The sequence below is a fragment of the Musca autumnalis genome, unplaced genomic scaffold, assembly GCF_047663935.1.
Source record: "Musca autumnalis isolate F117 unplaced genomic scaffold, ASM4766393v1 scaffold_5, whole genome shotgun sequence".
In the NCBI taxonomy this organism is placed as follows: Eukaryota; Metazoa; Arthropoda; class Insecta; order Diptera; family Muscidae; genus Musca; species Musca autumnalis.
Window position 1 is genome coordinate 132966259 of NW_027412088.1, and position 27119 is coordinate 132993377.

The window sequence follows — 27119 nt, forward strand, 5'->3', positions numbered from 1 at the left end:
TTTATGCTGATGACACGCATTTGTTTTTTAAGGACACTATGATTTCTGATTTAGAATCAGATGTTAACTCTACGGCAGAGTCTATTTATTATTGGCTTACTAATAGCAACTTCTCTGTAAATGTGGACAAATCTAAATACATACATGATTTTTAAATCAACGAGGAGAATCTGTACTAGTCTGCGGGTTGATATGAATGGGACTAGTTTGGTATGTGTCGATGATATGACATGTTTGGGATGTATCCTTGATGATAAGCTTAATTTTCGTAGTCATATCAGTCCCTGTACGCGGTGGTCATGTCTACACTACGTAAATTGTACTGTAATAATATGTATTTTCCGTTATTTGTTCGTAAGCACTTAGGTTTTGCTGTACTTATGTCCCGAATTAATTATTGTATTGAGGTAATTTCTGGCACTTGCCAAGATAACTTTAAGAGGTTGGAGAAACTCTATAACATGGTTTTTCGTTTCGTTTATCGGCTAAAACGATACGATCACGTCTCGAATTACTCCCTGCAATTTTTGGTAGTACCTTTCAATACATATGTTAAACAGCGATTGTTAGTAATTATACCCTCAGCCTTTAGGCTAGAAAAGGTATATACACTTTGATACGACCAAAAATGTGAAAATTTAATTATCAAATATCAGAGATGTAATGTATAATCCATATGGCCAAAACCAAAAAGTTATCTAGCATGACAAAGACATTTTTGTAGCAGGAAAGGAAAATTTAGTTCACACTAAAAATGTTCACACAAAACTAAAATGTAATGAAACCCACTTATGTAGTACTACTACTTCCGTTGTTTAACCGCTACGTTATTGAAATTTTTACTTCACGTTGGTTTGTACGCTTCTTCTTCATCATAAACTCAAACTTTGTTTAAAATTTTGCGGGTTATTATTTTGACCTACGGAGCCGCTACAAAATTGGTTTAAATTTTGTTTTTGGTCCATTTCATTCCCTGAATATTTCACGACCATCAGCAAAAACTAATCATTTCTATTCTGGCCCGAACCCAACCTCCTTAAAAAATTCGTCAAAATCGGTCCATAATTGCGGCCTTAAGCTTGTTTACAATTTTTAATGGACGGACACACATCGCTAAATCGCTTTATCTCGTCGAGATATGAATTTTGGCATACCAAATAATTTGTCTAGGATGAATATTGGTGTAACATAAACTTTTGGAGAGACAATATGTAGCATGGGATAAAAATGTGGTTCTCTACACAGAACCCATTATATATTAGGCAGTAGGCCCGTTATCTAGCAAACACTTTATTGCAATTTACATCAGAGGAAAGGTCAGTAGTTTTTTCCATATGTAGGCTACTTTGCGAAATATATATGTCCTCAAGGAATTAAAATATCGACGAAAAATAAAATTTTTATATTTTTCATACAAAAGGAATTGTCCATTTCACCCGCTAAAGAATAACAGATCATCATTCAAAATTGTAGGCATCTTTTTCGACCTATACTCTTACCCGGTGCAAAATTTCGTGACTATTGATGTATATTTGCGACTTCTAGCGAGTTTATTATTACAGTACAAACAAATAACGGAATATATTAGGCTGTAACTCTGTTATCTGATCATGCACACCAACATAATTGGCATCAATTGAAAGGTCAAGCGTTCCACTTTCAAGTATAACTCACTTGTTTGGAATGTCACTTCCAGGAATTAAGATATAAGCTGTATATTAAAAATTTTCACCATTTTCACACAAAAGTTTTGGTCCAATATTATCCGATCGCCATCTCAAATTGCAAGCTTCTCCTTTGTGATATACTCCTTCCTTATTTAAAATTACGCGTTGATCGGACTATTATTGAGACCTACAGAGCCGCTAGAAAATTGGATAAATATTATGTTTTTGGTCCATTTCACCCGCTAAATATTTCACGATCATCACCAATAAGAATAGGGATCTATTCTGATCTGAACCCGACCTCCATACAAAATTTCGTGACGATCGGTCCATAATTGCGGCCTGGAGCGTGTTTACAATTTATAATGGACAGACGGACGGACGGACGGACTGACGGACGGACACACATCTCAAAATCGCTTTATCTCGTCGAGATATGAAGATTGGTATACCACATTGGGGGTCTCCGATGAATATTTCGCGGTGTTACATGAATTTTTACCAAAACAAACTTATAATACCCTTTTCCACATTGTGGTATAGGGTATAATTAGAACAACATGGTTTTTATTTGTTTCGTCCTATTTTCTTTGTATTTTTAGAAATATCATGAATACTAAAGCTCCAAACTTCACGACTTAGGTTTCATTTTATTCCTCACAATGTCTGGATGCTGCTATAATTTTTTTATATATTTTTTTGTAAGTATAAGCGCTATTGTTTTAAAAATATGTTTGTAAATACGTGAAATTATTTAACAAATTTAATTTTTCGCGAATCCATTGAAACTTTTTGATTTTTTTTTTTGCATATTCTCAAAGGGTGCGAATTCAGTTAACGACAATTAGATATAACAGCTTACTATATTAAGCCGCGATTTTTTTAGAATTTTTTCTAATTAGCATAATTAAAACGGTCATATCTTTTGCGCGCAACAATCAAAGTTGGTAACGAAAACAGATTTGGAATGACGATTTTTTTCTTAATCTATGTACCAAAAATCATAGATGTAGTATCAAAATTTTTTTTTTGATTTTTTTGAAATGGAAAAGACGATTTTAGACATTTTTGCTGATATACACTTTGATACGACCAAAAATGTGTCTCATCGAAATAACGCTTTTAGACCACAAGTATGTTTGGACGAAATTCGTTTCAGACAATTTGAAGTCGATAACTCTGGAACGGATCAACCGATTCGAACCAAATTATAGGTATGGTAATATTTTGTCCAAACTTAGTTTAAGTTCGAAGATGGGCCATATCGGTCCACTCCATCCGGTACCTTCCCCACAAAAGTTCAAAATTTTCCTATAAAATGGTGTGAACGATAACTCTTGAAGGGAGCAATTGATTTGGTCCAAACTTTGCACATCGTATTATTCCTTCCAGATATATATCGTACTCGAATATGGACTGTATCGGTCCACTCCTTCGTGTACCTCCCACACAAAATTCGTATAAAGAGAATTTTAAGAGCACCACTCGGATCGTGTTGAAATTTTTTCAGTAGGTTGCCCTTGCGGCTCCCTTTACGACGGTACAATTTTTTTTTTGCGCAAGTCCATACTTCTTGAGATATTAGCCTAAAAGCTCTGTGAAACCCTTACGACACCAACTAAAATGGCAAATCCGCAAGATAATTCTAATTGGTGCAGACTTTGCACATCGTATTATTTAATGCAATCATTTATCAGGTTAGAATATGGACTATATCCGTCCACTCCTTCGGGTACCTCCCTAGGAAAAAGTTAAGTTTAAGACCTGTAGTGGGATTCTCTAACCATTATTTGGTTATCGACACCAATCGGTAAAATAAAAATGCTTATAATTTCGTTAATTAACGAAGTTTGTCGTAGTCGTTAAGTTCTACCGATAGCAACAGTGTTGTCAACATTCATTTGTATTCTTCATTCTTAATTTTGATTTTTAATTTTACCAATTTTTGTCAGTAATCAAAAAATGCCTTAGAGAATCCCACTACTGCCCAGCAAACCAATCGTACCGACATCGTTACGATTTCGGATCAGATATCGGACGTATCGTCCGAATTTTGTACGGGTTTTTTAAAATAAAATATTTATACTTTACTCAACAATATGGAAACGGTATTATAAGTTTCTTTTGTCTAATATTCATGTAACATCGCGAAATATTCTTCGCAGACCTCCCTTGTCAATTTTCAATGTTATTGGTGATGATCGTAAGGGGTGCAAAGGACCAAAAACACAATTTTTATCTTATTTTACAGCGGGTTTGGAGGTCGCAATGATGGACGGCGTAATTTTTAATAAGGTTTGGATTTACCGCAAAGAAGAACATTGCAATATTACATGATGATCTAGTAATAATTAGCGGGTTAAATCGACTTAAACTTTTGGGTGAAAATTGGTATTTTTTTAACATGATGACTATATTTTTATTCCTGGAAGACACGTTCCACCCATATAAGTTACATGTGGAAGAGAAATTCTTGGTATTTCCATGGATGCCAAATATATTGATATACATGGTCAGATAACAGAGCTTCAACCAAATGCATACCGAAATCCACAGTTTTAATTGTTTGTAGTGTAACCATAATCACGCTAGAGAACGCATTTATAGTTCAACTAGCAAAATGCAGGCTACTTCGTATGGGAAAAGGAAGAATATAGAAATAAACAATACTTTATATGAAAATGGTGAACACTAACAATTTTGATGTATCAATACCTATTTTAATTGACATTTAATTTCATTTAAACGCCATTCGTACACCTTTAGTTCGAATTTCCAAAAAAAAAAAATGCCTTGTCGCATCCTCGAGTCAACATTTTAAATTTCAGTCCACGTTTCATTATAACGGTACGGGTAGTTTAAAAATTGTATCCAAGTTTTCCAACCAAAGTAGCTGTAATTTCGGAATTTGTGATATCAAAATATATTTCCGCATTTACAACACCAGCTCAATACCTCAGCCCTCAGGGACTTCCATACCTAATTTCTCCATACCTCCATACCTAAATACTAACACGGAACATAATACAAAAATCGAAATTTCAGCTATATCCCTATATGCAACACATCCTTATATTAAAAACTAATCGAAACAACGATACCCATTTACTGCTCTATCTGTTCTCCTAAAACCAAATTTAATGAATTTCCAAAACATACTTCTTATCTCCACTCTATACCCCAACTGCTATCCTCAAAATTTTAGCTCGATGCCGTTGACCAAATCCAAACTTTATCACGTTAAGTATAATTTAGTACTTTTGGTACACATAAGAACTTAAATCCTCTACTCCAACAGTAATCTTAATTCCAAATTTCAGTACCATTTAGTACTTTTTCGTTACCTAATAGTAATTATGTCCGATATCATTTCAGCCATCAACGACCCTCATTTCAGAATTTGTACGCATTAAAAACTCCTTATATTATCGTTTATGCAATAACAAAGACGTACCAAATTTAGTACTTTTCGTACACGTCGGTATTAAAAAAATTACCTTCTCATATCAACCGTTTATACCAACCGCGATTCTCATTTCCAGCACAATCAGTTCCCTCAAACCCAATTATAGTACTACTATACATATAAATGTATAAGAACAAATATCCGAAACCTCCTCCTAAAATTCCAAACAAATCCTGCCAACCCCTTTACACAATAACAAATTATATCAAATTCTATACCTTTTAGTACTTTTTATAGTATGCATTTCCAAAAGCATCACCATATCTTAACCCCATATACCAACAGTGACTCTAATAACAAAGTTTAGAATTCCACCCGTTCCTGCACCCGATACAACATTAAGACCTCTTTAGTACTTTTCGTAAATATACCAATGTTACACACCAATACTCACCCTAACTCCAAAAATACAGATTCCAGTTCCGTCCCTACAACCAACACCAAATTGAGTACCATTTAGTACTTTTCGTAAACTTATGGTTCGTATTTTGTCAACCACATGTCTCAACCCTACACTGACAATTATACAAAATAACAACAGTAATCTTGATTACATTTAATACTCTTGGTACCCATAAGTACGATTTTCCAAAACTACCTCAATTCTTCACTTTAACAGCAACTTTAATTCTAAATACAGAATTCCAGCTCTCTCCGTTCAACCACATCTATATTATACGAAATTTAATACTTTTCGTAACCACAAATACGAATTTTACAAAACTCCCTCAATCCTACAGGCCAACTGTAATCTAAATTCAAAATTTCAGGATTCCAGCGCTATCCGTTCACCCAAACTCAAATTGTACCATTTTTAGTGCTGTTTAGTACTTTTCGTACCCATAATTACGAATTTCAAAATCTTCTTCAATCCTACACTCCAACAGTAACCTTAACTCCAAATGTCAGGTTTCCACGCCTATCCGTTCAATCAATTCCAAATTGTACCAAATATAGTACCATTTAGTACTTTTCGTACACATACATAAGTACGAATTTCCAAAACTAACCATATATCTCAATCCTACGCGGCATCAGTAATCTTAATCCCAAATTTCAGGTTTCCAGCTCTGTCCGTTCACCCAAATCCAAAGGGTACCAAATTTAGTACCATTTACAAAAAGTATTTTGTACCCATAATTACGAATTTCCAAAACTTCCCCAATCCTACAGTCCAACAGTAACCTTAACTCCAAATGTCAGATTTCCACGCCTATCCATTCAATCAATTCCAATTTGTACAAAATTTACTACCATTTAGTACTACCGTACACATAAGTACGAATTTCCAAAACTAACCATATATCTCAATCCTACTCTGCAACAGTAATCTTAATTCCAAATTTCAGGTTTCCATCTCTATCCGTTCACCCAACTCCAAATGGTACTAAATTTAGTACCATTTAGTATTTTTCGTACACATGAGTACAAACTTCATGAACCATTTCCTTTTATAATCACCACTTCACAACCTTCATTTCCATACCAAGTTTCAACTTTCTAGCTGAATCCGTTCTAAATAAACAATTGGTACTAAATTTAGTACTTTTCGTACACTTAGAGGTCGAATTTCCAAAAACTATATGGTACATCTTTCTAACTCTCCATCAGTTACCCTAATTTCAAATTTCAGAATTCTTGCTCTTCCCGTTTGCCTAATACATAGGGTACCATATTTAGTGCCTTTTAGTACTTTTCGTACCCTTCTAGGTCGAATTTCAAAAACCCAGCCTTATCTCACCCCTACACACCAACAGCTACCCACAGTCAAAATTTCAGCTTTCTAGCTTCAGCGGTTTCGTCTGGGCGATTATATGCCAGTCAATCACTCACTCACTCACTCACTCACTCAGTCATCACTAAGCTCTTTTATATGTATAGATATGTCAACATTTCCCACGAAGGAAGATGTTAATAATTGTGGAAGATTATCGGATAGTACTTGGCGGGTGAAAATGATTATTGGTGTTAAAAGTAGCTAAAATTAATTTTTGGTGAATATTTTAATTTATGGAGGACATATTTCAGTAAAGTAGCTTAAAAAATATATGGAAACTAAATGTTGACCTTTCCATTGATGCAAGTTGTGCTTAAAAACGAAATTACCAAATATATACATATGTGGGTTAGAACTCCAATGAAGTTATTCCATTATTAATTGTTGGAGGTAAGCTCTTCCACTGATCCCAAAAGTTCAGCTCAAACCTTACTACTTACGTACTTAGGCCCATTACAGAACATTTGTTCCATAGACCGAACTAAGAAAAGATCTCCGATCCTCTCTGTTTTTCGCTTGACTTTTTGGAATACCGCGCCTTTTCATTTCTTCATCCACTTGTATGCTCCATCGAAGCTTAGGCCTGCCGATTCTGCGTGCACCGCTATGTAGCACGTATTCATACGCCTTTTTAGCGGGTTCATCATCGCTCATTCTCATGATATGGCCTAGCCAACGCAATCGTTGCATCTCGATACGTTTAACTATATTCATGTTTTTATATAGCTGATATAGCTCGTGATTCATACGACGTCGATATTCACCGTCAATGCATATCGGCCCGTAGATCTTTCGAAGAATTTTAATCTCAAACACACCAAGCACTGCCTTATCTGCTTGCGCAAGTACCTATGCTTCGGAGCCATACATTAGCACGGGTAGTATCAGCGTTTTGTATAGTGTTTTTTTTTTTTGTTTGACGAGATGTGGCTTTGTTTTTAAATTGCTTACTTAAACCATAGTAGCATCTGTTGGCCAATACAATTCTTCTTCTTATTTCACAACTGATGTTGTTTGTTGTGTTTATGGCAGTGCCGAGGTAGACGAAATCTTTAACTACCTCAAAGTTGTGGGTACCAACTTCCACATATGGTCCGAGCTCTATGGACGCTTTGCGCGTCGACACCATCAATTTGGTCTTTTCGCCGTTTACCGCCAGACCCACTTTCGCAGATTCTGCTTCGACCTTCCTAAAGGTATCAGTTACTTCCTCTACTGATCGTCCCATGATGTCTATGTCATCAGCATAGGCAAGTAACATGTGGCTATTGGTGTAAATTGTGCTATTTCTTTTGACATTTGCATCTCGTATTATCTTTTCCAGCAAAATGTTGAATAGGTCACACGAAAGGCTGTCTCCTTGTCTGAAACCTCTTTTGGTACAAAATTCTTCGGAGAGGTTCTTTCCAATTTTAACTGAGGACCTAGTATCAGTTAAAGTCATCTTACAAAGCCGGATGAGCTTTGCGGGGATACCAAATTCAGACATTGCGTGGAATACCTTTGATCGGAGGGGACTGTCGAATGCTGCTTTATAATCGACAAAAACGTGAAATGTGTCGATCTGCATCTCTTGGGTCTTCGCTACCTCTATTACGACGATAAATGTTTTTCAGAGGCAAGTCCATATTTCTTGTGAAAATAGTCCGAAAGGTGGAAAAGCCCCCTATGTCACCATATGTGGCGGTCGGAGAGCACGATAACTCTCGAACTGTTCAACCGATTTGGTCCAACATTTGGTCTTCATCATATTATCCAAACTTAGTTTCATGTATTAGTTTCAATATTTAAAAAAATTCACTAAAATACTAGGATTCAAGTGATATGAATGGGGCAACCAATTTGGTCCAAACTTTGGATCTCCTAATATTTTGTCAACATTTAGTTTAACTTCTGAAATGGCCCATATCGGTACCTCCCACACAGAAGATCAACACTTGTGTCTTAGTGAAGTTAGTTCCTAATCCACATTTTTGTCGGCAAGTTCAAATGTCCAAAAAATGCCACAACATTCTGAAGAGACCTTAAATACAATTGATCTGTCCGTAGGTGAAATTTTTACTTCACATTGGCTGAGGGTATATATCTGTCGGCAAAGCCGACTGGCACTTTTTTACTTGTTTAGTTTCATTTTGATACGGCAGGCGGTTTCCCGGCGAAATCGTGAATAATAAAATAATAATAAAACCCTAAAAATTTGAACTTTGACCGCGATTTAATAAAAAAGCGCTCCGGCGCATTGTTTTTTGATTTTTCTCATCTATGCACATTTTAAAATAAGGGACGAAAGTTCATTGAAGGAAGCGAGTTAGAAGGTCGAAATGCTCTACGAAAATAATCCTCATTTGATTTGACTGAAGACATATCATCTCATAAATAAGCTAGAACAAAATTAACAAAAATAAAAAGCTCATTTCAGATGCCTGACAAGATCTTCAGCAGAAATTTCATCACGCCATAACTCGGAACTTCGGCTCATGGCGGATATGTCCTTCGGGATTTTTAATACTTTCAAAAAGGGCTTTCATCCTCAAAAGGAATTATCTCTGCCCCAAAATTTCGGTTCACAGTATTATAAAATAGAAATGATCAGATTTTGATGCAAAAGTTCGGTCCTTTGGCTCCGCCAAATATCTTTCTATTATAGTCCAAAGTTGTAGACTGCTTCTTTACAATGTACCCCAAGTATGGATGACGTTTATCATTATATGTGAACTACATTCGCTGAAGTATTCATTCAAAATATAACTTTTCCTGTGGACTTACGACCTTTTCGTACTCAAATTTACACATTTTGTGGACTTACGACCTTTTCCGAAAGGGACAAAACATATGGAAACTCGCGGCATAATACCATTTTCTTTATATCATACGACGTGTTTTGACTTGTACTATCATTCTGTAACAAAAACGATTTCCGTAAAAAGTGGACTTACGACCTTTTTGTGCGTAACAGACGATATGTAGGTTATATGTTTCATTCAGGGAAATGGAAGGAAAACTAGAAAGTAATGTGTTTCCAATTACAACAATATTTCGTAGGAATAATCAATATTTTTGACAAATTTAGCACAAATTATTTAAGAAGTAAATTTAGCACACAAACTCTATGTTCGCCCATACCTATCGTTATGTCTACAGCGTTGTAGTGTACAATATAACCGGCCTCTCAAGCCTCCAATCCTTTTTTTTTTTTGCATATCCATTTTGATACCGTTCTACTATTAATTTTTGTTTCATTATTCTTATGCGCGCACACATTTTGCAATATTCACACGTTCGAATCTTGTCAAATTTGTTGGTATGTTTTACTCTATTGTACATAAAACATCATCTAAAGAGGAACTACATTAATTTGTTGTCTTCTTGTTTCATACTCACAGAACACACATTTGTGAAACTGTTTGCCTTCAGACACACATACACACAAATATCAAATGTTTGCATAAGAACTTCAAAGAAATGGGATGTAGAAGTGAGTATTAAAGAAATTCACCAGCATTTTTAATGGTTATGGGAAGCCTGGTGATGTATACGTCCCCAAATTGTAGACGGAGCGGGGAAATTTATTACCTCGTTTTTTGTAGCTTATTTAACTTTCAGCACATGTCTTTAATCAAAATCAGCAAGCGAATATAACACATTGAAAATCAGGATCATACTTCTTTGACAGTGGATACATTGGGTGGCAACAAATTTTCATATTTTCAATTTAAACCACACTATGGAGATTGTTTATTCATGACTACGTACTTATGTATGTATTGGTTCAGTTACTTAGCAATCATGTCTTAGAAGTAATCTGTCGGGAGTAAATAGCTCCACAAAAATCTAAATACGATAAGCGTCCTAAGTTAACTCTCAAAGATTCCAATACAACCACTGTATTTGAACAGCATTGTGCTTCGTGTTCTTGCAAATTTGAACATGAAACAGTTTTTAACTCTTAAATAAAAAGCTGCTTATACAGAAATCGCTTAGCTCCTTAGTGCAACAAATAACCCACCTAACCGTATTTGCGGGGTTGTGTGATGGTGGTGGTGTGGGTGTCTGTGTGTATGGGTGAATTTGAATGTGTGTATGCATATTAATTCAGGTGAACGAAGCACATCCGTGTATCCCACTCTTTGCGCCAAAGTACCCGCTTAAGCTCCAAAGAACTTTTTATATTTAAAATAAAGTATTAATTTCACAAGAAACATAACACGTGAAAAAGGATGTAGGAAAAGTGGAAAGTAAAAAAAGTGAAATAGAAAAAGTATGAGTTTGTGCTAGAAAACTTTTCATTTTATTTGCACAAGATTTGATATTATTTCACATTCTGGATGGGCTGCTATGGAGAATGTGGTAAAGTCGTAGCTGTGATGGCATGGATATGGTGGTGATACAGCACATCCCAACCAACCCTTGGAGAAAACCACTAAACAAACCCAAAACCATTTTCATAAAAAGTTTGTGGTAATTTTCATAAAATATTGCTACTTTTACGCGAAAAGTTTACAAAAATCATGTTCAAATACCAATGTAAACGCAACCGTGCTCGAAAAGATAGGAAAGAGTTTGGCAGCAAACGAAAAAAAAAACGACAACGACTGACATAGTCGAGTGCCCGGCTATGTGTCATGTCCTCATAGACATGGACAAAGTCGATGACTTAATGCGAACACATTCAAAGGTAATGTGAAAATGTAAGTCTAGTATTTGAACATCCAGTTAATTGCAAATAATTTATTAGCCGCACGATTATAATTTATTAGCAGTTGTTCTCGAATATTTGAAAACACTTTAACTAAGTGAAATACTAAAGCATAGTTCGTAATGTCTGGCGTAGTAGTTGGTTATATTTACGCTATGGCGGTGGTCAAGGGCCTTGAAGCAAATAAAATCTATCGCAATGTTTAGATATAGCATAATAATATGTGAGATACTGCTCTTATTTGGTATTTTGAGTTCACACATTGTGGATAACTTCGATGCATACAGATGGGAAATGGGTAAATACCCAAATGGTAAATACCCATTAAAATGGGTAAATTGGGCAAAAATGGGTAAATACCCAGAAATTTACCCAAAATGTAGGTAGAAACTATAGAACCAACAATGCTCAAATTAGAGGGAAAAACACGGTGTTTTAGCAATTTTTACTTTCAATATAAATATGATTACCTTATTTGCATATTAAGCAAGTGTAAATATTACCTATTTTGGTCCATATTTTGGTAAACCTCCCAAAATAATAACAGCATCATTTCTGACATATGAGAGCACTTCAAGCGGTAGGTTGAATACCTTCTTGCAGAAAAACCCCAATGTTGGACCACGTTCCTTCGTATCCCTTGCATCAAATGGTTTTATTCACGATTTCTGTTGATTATCTTAAGATTTGTTCCTATCCCGCAAAATTATACTTTTTGCAGCCTGCAGCCCACATGTGACGTTAACAGCCGATACGAAACATATAAAATATTGAAATCGCGAATTTTAACCGATTTTCTTGCCGTTTTGTGCTATATTTTCAATTTTCTATATGACAGAAAAACAAAATATTCATTTCAAAATACATTTTTAAATACCCAAATAAACACCCAAAAAAGTCATTTAAAAGGTATTTACCAGGTATTTACCCAAGTTTTGGGTAAATACCGGGTAGAATCCCATCTATATCGATGCAGAAGATTTTATTAAATGTTCATATTTTTGATATATGTATATCCGAAAGAAGTACCACCCAATTTTAGGCAATTTGACACTGTGCTATTTGAAAAAAATGAAGGGGTTCGCAGGCACCAATTGGGTTTTGTTTGATCCATGGAAAGTAATTTTATAATGGTAATTATAGAGAAAAATTACTTACTTAGATGTTCAATTTAAAACAGGCATAACCTCTACATTTCACCACCGATTTCTATTATTTTTTCTTTCGTAGAAAGGGTCAAATGTTACCTTTACCAAACAAGAGATATATATAGTTAAAAAATCGGTTAAGAAATTACTAAGTTACAGTTGTTGAAGTGTGAAAATACGCACAGTTAATGCACGGCTTCAATGAGTTCTTCACAACGTCCGTTTTTTGGACTATCTTCACTACAAGGGTCACTCGAAAATCTTCTAGCCTATGCAACTCGCAGTGTCGCCAGGTGTCATTTGACATTTTTTTGGAAAGTTTAACAGTTTTAGCCTAAGCATACTCAGGACAGTTTGACATACGACCATGTGTTGGGTTGCTTACAGTAAAAAATCACTTTGCCAAAAAATTGAAATTTACTTGTGAATATTTTCGTCCGATAACACTGTGAACCGAAATTTTGGGGGGTGGAAAATTCCTATGGGAGATGAAAGGCCTTGGTGAGTATAAACAGAACCCCGAAGGACAGATTCGCCGTGAGTCGAACTTTCGCGATATGGCGTGATGAAGTTTTTGCTAGAGACCCTGTAAGCCATCAGGAATTAGCGTTATATCTTTGTTCGCTATTGCTTTAGCTTATTTTTACGATGACATGTCTTCAGTCAAATCGAGTGAGGATTTTTTTCGTAGTATCACTTCGACCTTCTAACTCGCTTCCTTCAATGTCCTTTTCGTCCTTTATTTTAAGAGCCGCTATAAAAGTACCACAAGATGATGTTTTTCAGCTTCGAAATGTTCTGCAAAAATGTCGGCCAAAAAATTTTGGGTACGGCTCTCATTGACAACAAATCGTTTTTGTCGAGTTTTCGTGGTCGTTTTGTGCATTTACCCTGTTTTTGCTCAGAAAAAACTATGTTTTGTGTTTTTGTATGTTCTGTAACGAATATACAAAAAACAAAATATAGTCTTTTTCTGAACAAAAACAGGGTAAATGCACAAAACGACCACGAAAACTCGACAAAATCGATTTGTTGTCAATGAGAGCCGTACCTAAAATTTTCTGGCCGACATTTTTGCAGAACATTTCGAAGCTGAAAAAAGTCATCTTGTGGTACTTTTATAGCGGCTCTTAAAATAAAGGACGAAAAGGACATTGAAGGAAGCGAGTTAGAAGGTCGAAGTGATACTACGAAAAAAATCCTCACTCGATTTGACTGAAGACATGTCATCGTAAAAATAAGCTAAAGCAACAGCGAACAAAGATATAACGCTAATTCCTGATGGCTTACAGGGTCTCTAGCAAAAACTTCATCACGCCATATCGCGAAAGTTCGACTCACGGCGAATCTGTCCTTCGGGGTTCTGTATATACTCACCAAGGCCTTTCATCTCCAATAGGAATTTTCCACCCCCCAGACTTTGAGCTCCATTTTGTTGCACAGTGTAATTGTTCATAACTTCCGACGTGGATAATCACGGCTAGAGTGCATCTATTAAACTAAATCTTTGTATGCCGATAAAGGACCATCCTATAGGACTATTAAAAACTGGTTCAATGAATTCAATCGTGGCGGACACACACTAAAAACAGATAATCCAAGAACGCCATGTTAAACACCGTGAGATAGAGACATCCTTCGGCATTTATTCCACCAACTAACATTCGATATTGCATGAAAACTTGGCGGCAAAAATGGGGGTTTTCTCGTTGGATACCGTGTTTATCAGTGCAAGAAATTTCCGAAAAATACGATCGCGGTGTTTCGAAAAACGTTTTTTAAGATGGATCCAGGTGACGAATCATGGAACTATGCGTATGAACCCGAAAAATAGCAGCAATCGCCAGAAGATGCTGTAAAAGCGTTCAAAAGCTATGTTTAGGAGGCGTCACTATCAAGCCAATGTAAACAACCCAACACATGGTCGTATGTCAAACTGTCCTAAGAACTCTTAGGTTAAAAACTGTCGAACTTTCCTAAAAATGTCAAATGACGCCTGGCGACAGTGCGTGTTGCCTAGGCCGGAAGGTTCTCCAGTGACCCTCGTACCTTCGTCTTTGAGCGGGCGTCGGTCACAATAGAATTCATTAGACAAGTTCTTCACAGTGCTATAAGATGGTGCTTAATCGTCATATATAATATATAATTGTTCCACAAACATCCCAGACGGTACGAGGGAGACTTCGCTCATATCTATGAGTGCACCCCGATTTATATTAGCTCAATGAAATGGGACCTACAGTTTATAGCCGAGTCAGAAGGGCGTGTTTTCAGACACCACTTGTAGAGCAGTTTTACATGGCTGAAATACTCAGAAAATGTCTCCAACATTACCGTTGAGAATTTTATGTTCCCTGGCCGGGGAATCGAACCCACGATCTTCAGCGTGCAAGGTGGGTGTGCATACCATTGCACCACGGTGGCACCTTAATCGTTATACAAATATTTAATTTCATCGATGCACCCTTGCCGTGATAATCCACGTCAAAATAAAAAAGTAAGGGAGGTTTTAAGTTCGGCCGGGCCGAAATGTTTATACCCTCCACCTCGAACTGTATTTAAGTAAATAAGAACAATTATTTTCTTTTCGTTTATGAAAGAAAGGAGCAGTATATCTTAACTGATAATAACTACTTCCTTTAAATGAGTCTTCATGTGACGACATTGTTTTTTTTTTTTCAAAACATGGACCAATACTTGCAAATTTCCGAATTGAGCATTTGTATCCTCTGTCAACACACAATATTAAATTACAGCAATTTGACAAACAAAACGTTGAAATACATAAAATTGGGCAATATCGGCTAGGCTTAAATCTGGATATATATGGACAATTTGTTTGCTAGCAAAATACTCTTAATCTCATTCTGGACCTGGTATATGCTTTCAAGCATGATATATGTTGAATTCCACCGTGTTCTTATATCTTAACGTTTTCGACAATTTATTGTTTAGCTCCGAGTGTTTAAAATATCTTACAAGCTTTTTTAACGGTCAATCAGTTTTCCCAATCCGGGAAGAGGATGTTTTTCAACAACATCATCCATAACTAAGTTCAATTTGTGACAAGCGCAAGGTATACGTTTAAATCTTTTAAAATCCGAAACAACGTTGGAACCATTGTCGGTTACAAATACAGAATTTCCCAACTTGTCTTCAATATCAAATTTAGCAAAATAAACAACTGATTTTCAAATACAGTATATTGCGTTATACCGCTAAGTTGCTTTTGTATTTGCTTCTCTCTCATGAACAAAACAAATGGCCAACAAACACCATCTTTTTGTTCTGGTCTCTCCATAACAAAACGGCAAAAAGTACCAGACTACAAAAACGACGTAAACAATCACTGTGCAACATTTTTGAGCCAATCGCGTGCAAACAACTTCTGTCCAGAATTTTATGAAAGTACAGGAACAATAGGCAAAAACCATATTTGGGTTTTGTTTTCTTAGATCGGGTAAGCAAACTTGTAGATAAGAGCAAGAAGAACATATTTGGAGGAATAGTGAACTCAAAAAACTGCATTTATTGCCTCAAATTTTATAAAATATCTAAAAATTCTATAATTTATGTATATTTCGCAGCGTATCTCCCAAAATCTTAAATTCTTCTTAATGTTACTTTTTGGGCAAATATTCTCTGGAATGTAATATACAACTCTTCAGAACATTATATTGTTGTAAAATACCTCTATCGCCTTGTTTATAGCAAATTTTTCAACAACAATTTGGTAAATATTTCAATAATTCATTGAAATCCTCAACATGAGAACAAACAGCCTGTGTGAACATTGTTTGAAATAAGTTTTGTAAAAGGTATGTTATGAAATACCCCTTAAACAACGTGAACTAACCATTTTAGGGGTTCAGAATGTTCTGAAGAATTGATGGTCACATTATTTGGAAAGTTTTTAGAATGGTTACTTGTTTCAATTCCTAACGGTTCAGTTGTTACTGACCAGAATTTCAGAAATTATGTAAACTTTTCTATATTTTAACGAGTTTGATGCGCTAGATGCAGTTTTTCCTAGTTCATCTGTTTGACACATAAGTTTCACTATTTTAGGGCTACAATATTGCTGAAGACTGCAAAGCAAAATTCTTATTAGTTTCGGAGATAAAGGTCCGATCACTAGAAAAAAAGGCTGATTTTAGGTCGGTTTTGATGAGGCCATAAAATCTAAACCCGATCTAAGAACACAAAACCCAATTAAGGTTTTTGTAGTCTCAATATGTACTTTCAGAAAATGCCCATTAGAAGTTGTTTGCATTTCCAGTGTTGCACAGTGAATTTTAGGAAAACTACAATTGGTGAATTTTTTGTCGGTTTTATATTCTTGTTGGATTTATGTGTTTACTATAGTCTCTTGCACGACTTCTAAAGGGAGCCCAAAAATTAAGCACGATCGTGGCACATAGTGCAGATCATGTTTGGTCGTGTCGAGAAGGCACGAACACGCACCACTCACGGCACGACACGCACCCACCTCTAGCTACGCTTATAAGGGAGCTAAACCAAAACGTGGACCTATACTGTCTGAATTTTTGCAAGGTGTATATGTTTTGTACCTATAGGGAAGTTTAAATATAAAATTTAAGTTATTCCGGTTGAATAATGTGGCTAAAACTTTCAAAACACCGAAAATCAGAGGGTACCGTTCAATGGGGGCTATATGAAAACGAGGACCTATACCGACCAATTTCAGGTGCAAAATTTTATACCCCCAAAATACCGAAAATCGGGAGGTACAGTTCTATGGGGGCTATATGAAAACGTGGACCTATACTGACAAATTTTAGGTGAAAAGATTTGCACCCCTAACATAGACTAAATGCCAAATTTCAACTATTTCGGTGTGTTAATGAGGCTAAAACTTTCAAAATACCGAAAATCGGGAGGTACCGTTCTATGGAAGCTATATGAAGGCGTGGACCTATACCGACAAATTGCAGGTAAAAAGTTTTAAAAATAAAATTTTTTAAAAAAAGTTTTTTTTAATAATTTTTGTCGAATTGTTCCATATCCACACTTATGACTAGACAGCGGAATCCTATGCAAATGCATATATGGTTAGAACAGTCGTAGAGAAAATCTGATTAGACAGAAACTCAGGCCCAGATTTATTTATTTTGCATATTTGCATAAAATGAGCATATGCAAAACTATATACAAGGATTTGCGGTCTAAAAATCCCACCGAAATGGCTGAACCTTGGTATTAAGTCTTTGTTAGGGGTATGAAACTTTAAACCTGAAATTTGTCCGTATGGATCCATGTCTTCATATAGCCCCCATAGAAGGGAGGTACCATTCCGATATTTTGAAGGTTGTGGCCTAAACATCACACTTAAATGGCTCACATTTTGTATAAAGTCTTCGTTCCACCTGAAATTTGTCAGTATAGGTCCACGTCTTCATATAGCCCCTATAGAACGGTACCTCCCGATTTTCGGTATTTTGAAAGTTGTAGCCTCAATATCCCACCGAAATTATTGAAATTCGGTATTTAGTCTTCGTTGGAGGTATAAAACTTTCCACCTGAAATTTGTCAGTATAGGTTCACGTTTTCATATAGCCCCCATAGAACGGTACCTCCTGATTTTCGGTATTTTGAAAGTTGTAGCCTCAATATCCCACCGAAATGAGGGTTGTTATTCGACATTTGAGATTTCCATGTGTTATTATAGCCCCCATATAACTGTAACTCTCGATTTAGCTATATTTATTACTGAAAGAGCGGCAATTTGACATTTGAGGTTCCCAGTGGTAGGAAAACGTCTACGTTAAAAATTGTCAACATATGTCCATGTTTTTGTATAGCCTTCATATATCAGCAGTGGTCAGAAAAGTCTTCCACGATAAATTGTTAGCATAAATCCATGTTTTGGTATATAACGATATTTCCCTATTTAGATGATTTGAGAAACTTTTCATACATTTGTTGATTGAACTATCTGTAATTTGGCATTTGAGGTTACCAGTGGCCGCAAAAACTTCTACACGAAAAATAGTCAACATCGGTCGATGTTTTTGTATAGCCCAGATATAAAGGTACCGCCCGATTGAAGACATTTTTACATTCATTTTCTGACCGTATATCCGCATTTGGGGTATCCGTTTCTCCACCTAAAATTATAGGACATGAAACTAAAATATTTAATGGTGGAGGGTATAAAAAATTCGGCACTGCCAAACTTAACGAGTTTTTACATCTTTTATAATTAATTTGACGCCAAGAGAAGGCATCAGCTGGTCTTACTGTGTTACTTTTTATTTCATTGATTTAAGTATTTTAAAGGCCCCTTTGGTTTAAGCTGTCAATGGAGTAAATTTAAATGTTATCGTCAGTTCGCAATTAGAAATTGTGAATGTGTGTGATAGAACCCACAACACAGGGAAATTATAAATATTCAACATTTTTCTACAACAAAACAAAATCCAAACTCAAAGTTTGAGATCGAGTAGAGTCGAAGCAAGTTTGTTTTTATATGCTTCAATTGAATTCCACTTGACTTGGTGTAAACAGTTTAACAGTATCGCAAAATAATGAATTTCATTTTGGTTAAGACCCATTGCCAAGCTTTGAATTTGCTTAGCTGGTGAGACAGGAGGAGAGCATGGATTTCATTCGAATGTACCAATACACCACTGGGGGACAGCATCAATGTTTCTGCTTATGTCATGTTGAGAGTGTTGTGGCGGAAAAGAACACGGAAATGGCAAAAGGGAGCATTTATGCAAAAGCAATCCTTGACTATTGATAACAATTTGTTATGAAAGCAAAAAAAAACGCAGGCTGAATCTGACTCACGACCGGCGAAAGTCTACCACACTAATGCGCATTTCCGTCTTATGGTACTATGGTAAATGGTTCAGCTCTTCTGTACGCCAAACAGCTCCACTTTCACAGTCAACACTTTACATAAAACGCCCTCCATATTCATAGAGCTTGCGGAAGTATCCTCCACTACATACTTGAATAACATACCCCCCCCCCCCCCCACACCTATGCGGCTGGAAATTGCTCTGGACCTTATCCATAGAAAACTTTTATTTAGCGTTGTGTTCTTTTTGGCTGGATATTTCTTCTTGCTAGCTGAACGCCAAGCTCTCGCCATTTTAATTTATTATTTCGATCTATGGTCGCCATTTATTGCAAATAGATTACGCTGGAGCAGAAAAGCCAAGTTTTATGAAACAACAACAGCAGCGGCAGCAACAATAGCCGCAGAACATGGACCACAACGACTGAATTGCAAAACAATATCTCCAACACTAAAGTCTGCACCACAACACAATCATTTGTCTTCCCCACAGCCCCCAGTAGCTAGAGGGTCGCCCCCGTATTTCACTCGGTTCCACTTGAAACCTTTTTTCCATTTAAACTAATTAATGGATTCGCTACAGATGGCCAGGATATGTGCAAATGTACATGATTTTGCACCCATACTCAATCGTTCACATCTTCTGGTGTGTGCGGTCCAGCGTACTTACCTACATGCATACATACATATGTACATTCCTCGTGTGGTTATTGAATGACACACAGGGAATGCTGGGAAAGTCAATGTGTGTGGGTGACGGGCTATTAAACTTAGCATGCAAAACTAATTATTTTGTGTTGGAGTTATGTCCTTTATGAAAAGGCTTTCAATTTTATGCCGCAAAATAAATGATGTGAATACGAGCAAAATAACAGCTTTGTTTATATCCATACCCGGGCTATTGAGACCGGTCGAAAGTGTTTAGTAAAAACTGCGCCAAATAGTTTGGTTGATATTTATTTGAAAAGTTATATTTTTCAACAGCAAATGGAATTGACTTTATCTAACAAAAAAAAAAAAATAAATATTCAATTATGTATTTAAATTTAAATGCTTTGGCATGACATACAGCCTGTTTATGTATGTCGATAAGAAAATGAATGCATTATAGGCCGGTGCGATTTGTGTGGAAGGAAAAAAACCTTAATGGGCCCTTCGCGTTTCTGATTCCTGGGATTGAACTGAGCAAAAAAGTCTACTGGACCATATGTCTACCGCTAAAATCGAGCCTCCCGATTTTGACTTTAAGTTTTTTATTGGGGTTTTTTTGGATTTTTTGGCATATAACAGCCAAACTATTGAGATTTGCGACCCAACACAAAGGTAGCCAACTGTAGCCAACAAAATAATTAAGAACTCTCTAGTACATCGCGAAATTATTGCAATGTTCCTTCAGGCAGTTTTGGCCTTGATAAAGTGCACTTTTGTCGGCAAATATCGATAAATGACATTGTGCTACAAAAGTCGACCAGAAAAATATTCAAGCGTTCTATTACCAAATTCTATCGTGTTGGCGTCCATGGACAAAGAAAATACTTTTGGTTCGGTTGGGTCACTTCTTTTTTTTATTTTATAATGGTAAAAGTAGCGAAAATCTGGGTTTCTTACATTTTCAAATTTAAACGGGCATATCTTCTTTTTTCATTACGGATTTCTATTGATCCCTTTTCCTATTAAAGGGGTGAATAATATCTTCCGAATAAGCTATAATTTGCTCAAATTGTTTAATAAATGGCAAAATTATAGTGGTTGATTCATATCAATACAATTACTGTGTTTGTGTTGGGCCGCAAATCTCAATGGTTTGGCTGTTATATGCCAAAATATCCAAAAAACGCCAATAAAAAACTTAAAGTCAAAATCGGGAGGCTCGATTTTCGCGGTAGACATATCTACACCTTCAAATAATAGTATGCTAAGTCTAAAAAGTGAGTTTTGCAGGAGAAGCTCTCAAAGTTTGGACATTTTTTTGAACTTCAGTACTATGCTAAGTCAATATTTGTTTATAACTTCTGTTTGGATTGACCGATCATTACCAAAATTAGACAGAATTTAAGTTAAAGGACGTTCGACACCTCCAAATAATAGTTTGCTAATTCTGAAAAGCGAGTTTTGCAGGACAAGCTCTAAAAGTTTGGAAATTTCTTTGACCTTCAGTACTATGCTAAGTAAATATTTGTTTATAACTTCTGTTCGGATTGTCCGATCATTACCAAAATTTGACAGAATTTAAGTTAAAGGACGTTAAATATCAAAATGTAAAGAACTTGAAAACATGCTAAGTCGACTTAGCATACTACTGTTTGGAGGCGTCGATATGATCCAGTGGACTTTTTTGCTCAGTTCAATCCCAGGAATCAGAAACGCGAAGGTTTTCAAATCGCCCCGGCTTAATGCATAAGCAATACTACCAAATTCATATGTGTTTTTCAAATTTGTTTTTTTGTTTTGAAGCAAAAGCAAAGGAAATAATATTTTGAAAACTATAGTTTGTGTGTGTTTCAATTACATACAGTTTAGTATCGACATAAATAAACAGGCTGTTAAAGATGTTTCGTTTAATGAAACGTGCTGTTTTCGATTATTCTGGTTTCACTTCTTTCAATATCTCTGAATTTTTCTATTTCCTTCAACGTCCTAAGGTAGCCGTTCGATTAATTATTGTAGCAAAAATTCTCAAAATGCCGAAAATCGGGAGGTAGCATTATAAGACGGCTTTCAAAACATGAACCTATGCACATTGACAATGTTTGGTAGAAAAGTTTTATATAGCTTTAGACGCTAGAGTGATTACAACAGACGGACAAGGCTAACTAGATCGGCCTCAGAATTGTATCCTGGTCAAGAATATATGTATATGTACTTTATTTATACCATGCATACTATGGTGGATGGTATAAAAATTGGAATAAGTAGTTTTCTTAATAAAAGGTATCTCCTTTCGTGTGAAACACAAACTAGAAATATTCATTCAACCCATGAGTCCAGCGGCTGCCATGCTCCCACCAATAATCTAAAAATTGTTCGGGATACCATTCTTTCGTACCCACAATTTGTTTCGTAATCCAAGGACAGCCGCCCGACCAAGGTATGTAATTTTTAGTTGAACATTTCCCTCAAATGACTGCAAATGGCAACACAACGTTCTGTCTAAATAAGACAAAAGTAAGTGTTTATGCAAACATTTGTCCATAATTAAAACGTGTATTCTAAAACTGTAGATTTATATGTTAATGTTATATTTATTCAATGCAAATGTATTCTCAAGGCACTGTAAATGTCTGGAATGTAAACATATTCCTGAAACACTTCATTATCATGGAAAAGAGCGTTAAATTTAAATGAATTTCAAAAAAATATTGTAAATCTTGCGGAAAAGAAAAAAATAATAAAAAGAAGATTTTCTAGACGTGGTCACTTTAACAAAATTAATTGGTTGTACTACAGGCTTGATTCACATAGATACAAAAACAAATGGAAAACACAATCATTTATCTCCAGTTTTTCATTACACCACAACATGGGAAGGAATAGTCAACACGACTTGTTCTAAATGCTAGTCAAAATCCCAGAAATCCCCTATTTGTATTTAAAAAGGTAAAGATGATTTTCCTTTAGATAACTGATAACTGAGATGACTTTGAATATTTTCAAAAAATCAACAAAAAACAAAACCTAATTTGTAACAGCAAGAGTCTGCTGATTTGATTCTTCCGTATTAGAAGCGTTAATATCTGTTGAAATAAACTGTTTTAAAAATATACTGTGCGAACAAAACATGTAGGCCATGAGAATTGTACTTGTTTGTTAACATTTTTATTCTTCGAAACCTCGGTCAATAAATGAGCCTCTCAGTGCACACTTCGACTAACTCCACTTTTTGAAAAAATTGAGATTTTGGTGTCAAAGCCTTCGATATAGCCTTATCTATTTATGATTATAATATCTTTCCTGAATAATAAAGATGAGCACCTTTAAATATCTAGTTTTTTTTACCACTGAATAATATGCAATTGTTTTCAGTGCACACTTCGATTAACTCCACATTCAACGTGTACATTTTTACATTCAATGCCCTTTCGGCTTTTGTTGGAACCATAGATGGCCTTTAGGTAATTATGACGTATATGACATACATTTTTGACTTATATTACATACGTCGGAAACGTCGTAAACCTAGCTATGAAGAATGCCGCTAACATAAAGGTAACATGAATTAATTACATATATTGTTTTATAACCGAACTGCCAACATTAATTTTTATGTAAAACCTGAATATATGTGTATAAAACTAAGTTTTTCGTTAATAAAAAAATAAAAAAAAAATTCAAGACGTAATTTTATAACTTTTTTAATTTATAACTACGCCAAAATGATACCGTGTCTACAGTTTGAATCGAAAACAAGTTTTTGTATGCCGAGACGTAATATTTCACGAGACCGATTTTCATTACTCAAGAACAGATGATAGACTCGAAAACAACAATGAAATTCCCCTTTATACGATTCAAGTGGGGGAACAAGATGTAAATATCCCGGATAGTCAAAGCTAGTTTGGGTCATGTTGATCAGTAGTAGAAGATGCACATGGGGGATTCTGGAGAAGTTCAATGCGATCAACATGACTTTCCTGCTCCAACTAATTGTTAGATAACACAGACGATTCATCGGACCCACGCAGAAGTGAACGAACTGCAGCAAAGAAGAAAGCTCTAGTTGTTAAACAAGAAAATAGCACAGACGAACCAATATGCCTGGAAGATGCCGTGAATAGCCCGGAAAAGCTGAAATGAATTGAAGCTATGAAAAGCGAAATAAAGTCCCTGGAAGAGAACCATACTTGGAATTCTGTAGAAAAGCCGCCTGGAGTGAATATGATTAAAGCCAAATGGTTATTCAAAAAGAAAAAGGAACCAGGTAGCAATATCCGATATAAGGCCAGATTAGTAGCAAGGGGCTATACACAGAAAAAGGGAATTTATTACGACGAAACATATTCACCTGTAGTAAGGTACACTTCAATTCGTTTTCTTATGGCCTTAGCAGAGAAATATGATCTGTAGATAGAACAAATGGATGCAGTCACAGCTTTCCTGCAAGGTGAGCTAAAAGAAGATATACATATATGTGGAAAAACCTGAAGGTATTACAATGAAGTGTGATGACCAAGTTTAGAAGCTCAATAAAGCAGTGTATGGACTTAAGCAGTCGAGTTTAGTTTGGAATACAAAACTTGATAAAGCGCTTATCAATTTACGACTAATAAGATCCAAGGTTGATCCTTGCATTTATATGCATAGAGATGGATCGAAGATGACTTTCTTGGCCATATATGTCGATGTCATATTGTTGTTTAGCAATGAGATACCATACCGGAAAAAAACTACAGGCTCAATTAATGAAGAATTTTAAAATGAAGTTTTTGGGTGAAGCAAAACAGTGTTTAGTAATTAGAATCTCACGAAAGGAAGACCAAATCTATTTGCTCCAGGAAGAATACATAGATGAAATGCTAAAGAAATTTAATATGGAAAACTGTAATCCTGTGTCAACACAAATTGATGTGAATGTTAAACTTTCAAAAGATATGTCTCCCAAAACAGCCGCTGAAATCAAAGAGATTCCGAAATTCCGTATCAACAAGCAATTGGAAGTTTACTTTTTGCATCGCAGTGTACTAGTCGAGATATATGTCAAGCGGTAAATAAGCTAAGTACATTTAACAATTGTTCTGGAAAAGCACATTGGTGTGCAGTAATACCAATTATTAGATATATTAGATGACTGAAGATATTGGAATTATTAGATATCTGAAGGGAACAAAGGATGCAAAGTTAACATTCTCTAAAACTAGGCAAGCGATTCCGATGAAAGGCGTTCAGTTACAGGGTATGTAAATATTCTTCAAGGAGGATCTATATCGTGGGCTTCCAAACATCAAGCAACCATAACATTATCGTCAACAGAAGCCGAATACATGGCACGTTCCGCTACAGTGCAAGCAATTTTGTGGCTTAGAAGTCTTGAAGCAGAACTCGACCCAAAATCAAATGAAAAACCAAAAAAAAAATATATTGCGACAATTAAAGTGCAATGCATTTGGCATCAACCAACAAATAATTGGAACGATCGAAACACATTGATGTTCCCCATCATTTTATACGGGAAAAGAAGGAGTCAAATATTGTTCAATTCGTTGGAGTCACAACTCAAGACAATTTAAGTAAAGCAGATAAACATAAATGTTGTTCAATTCAAATGGGTTTACATTTTAAGTAAGTTTTGTTCGAGTGGGGGTGTTGAAATAAACTGTTTTAAAAATATGCTTGTGCGAACAAAACATGTAGGCCATGAGAATTGTATTTGTTTGTTTACATTTTTATTCTTCGAAACCTCTGTCAATAAATATGAATTATCTTTTACTTTCATACCGTTCAACTGAATAGAGGTGCTTTATTTTTGCTCTGCGAAAAATATAGAATAGAAGTCGTGTTACGTATAAATTTTGTGTTTGCTTAGGCAATTTTTTATATTTTCTTCCTCTTGGTTAAAGCCTTTACCTAATTAACTGCGTGTTGCGTGTGCGTTCAAAAATACAAAAACAAAATACATGTATTTCAAATTGAAAACAAAAACAAATACATGTATTTTGTTTTTGTATTTTTGAACGCACACGCAGTTAATTAGGTAAAGGCTTTAAAGGAAAAAATTAAATATCCTAAGTACTAGAAGCGGTGTTTTCAGTTCATTTTTAGTAAATAAAGTAAAATTAGATTAGTATTTTTGAATACACCTTGTAAATTTTTATTGATAATTAAAATAATAAAATAAATACAGTCAAACCTCGATTATCTATGAATCCATTATCCTGGATAGGAAAGAAATGTTGGTATTTTTCATTACCTCTATTATTCGTTATAAATTCCATTGTGCGGGAGTAAAAGCACACATATTATTTATGTTGATTGAGAAAATGTCACAAAACAATGGGACAAAGTCAATTAAGATGGATATGATGAAAATTAGTCTGTTCCAGTACTGCAAGAATCTACTAATTTTTACTATTTTTTTTTTTCGATAATATAAAGGAAAAAATATTGTTAGATTCCGTATGTAGTATTATGTCTCCAACAAGAGTTTTTGTCAATTACAACTATTGTTTTTGTCATATCCAACAATAGTTTATGTCCACTTGGCAATATTATTCTCTTATTTTCGACAATATTATTCTCTTCTCCCACTATTCGATGCCGTGGTGAAAAAAACAATGTTGGTGAGTTTTGTTTGTATGAGTTCCTCTTATTTTTGTTTTGTATTTTATCTGTATGAGATTCTTGTTTTTATTTGTTTCTTCTTTCTCATTCTTCTGAGAATTTGTGTTTTCTATTTTATATTTGTTATGGTTTTATGGTATTCATTATGTAGGGGAGGTGCTTGGAGGGTGAGCGCAATGGAGTATTAGTAGTAGTCATTCAATTTGTTGCCTTTTATTTAAACCTGTATAACCCGGTCATGTGTTGTGTTTGTCAATAATCATA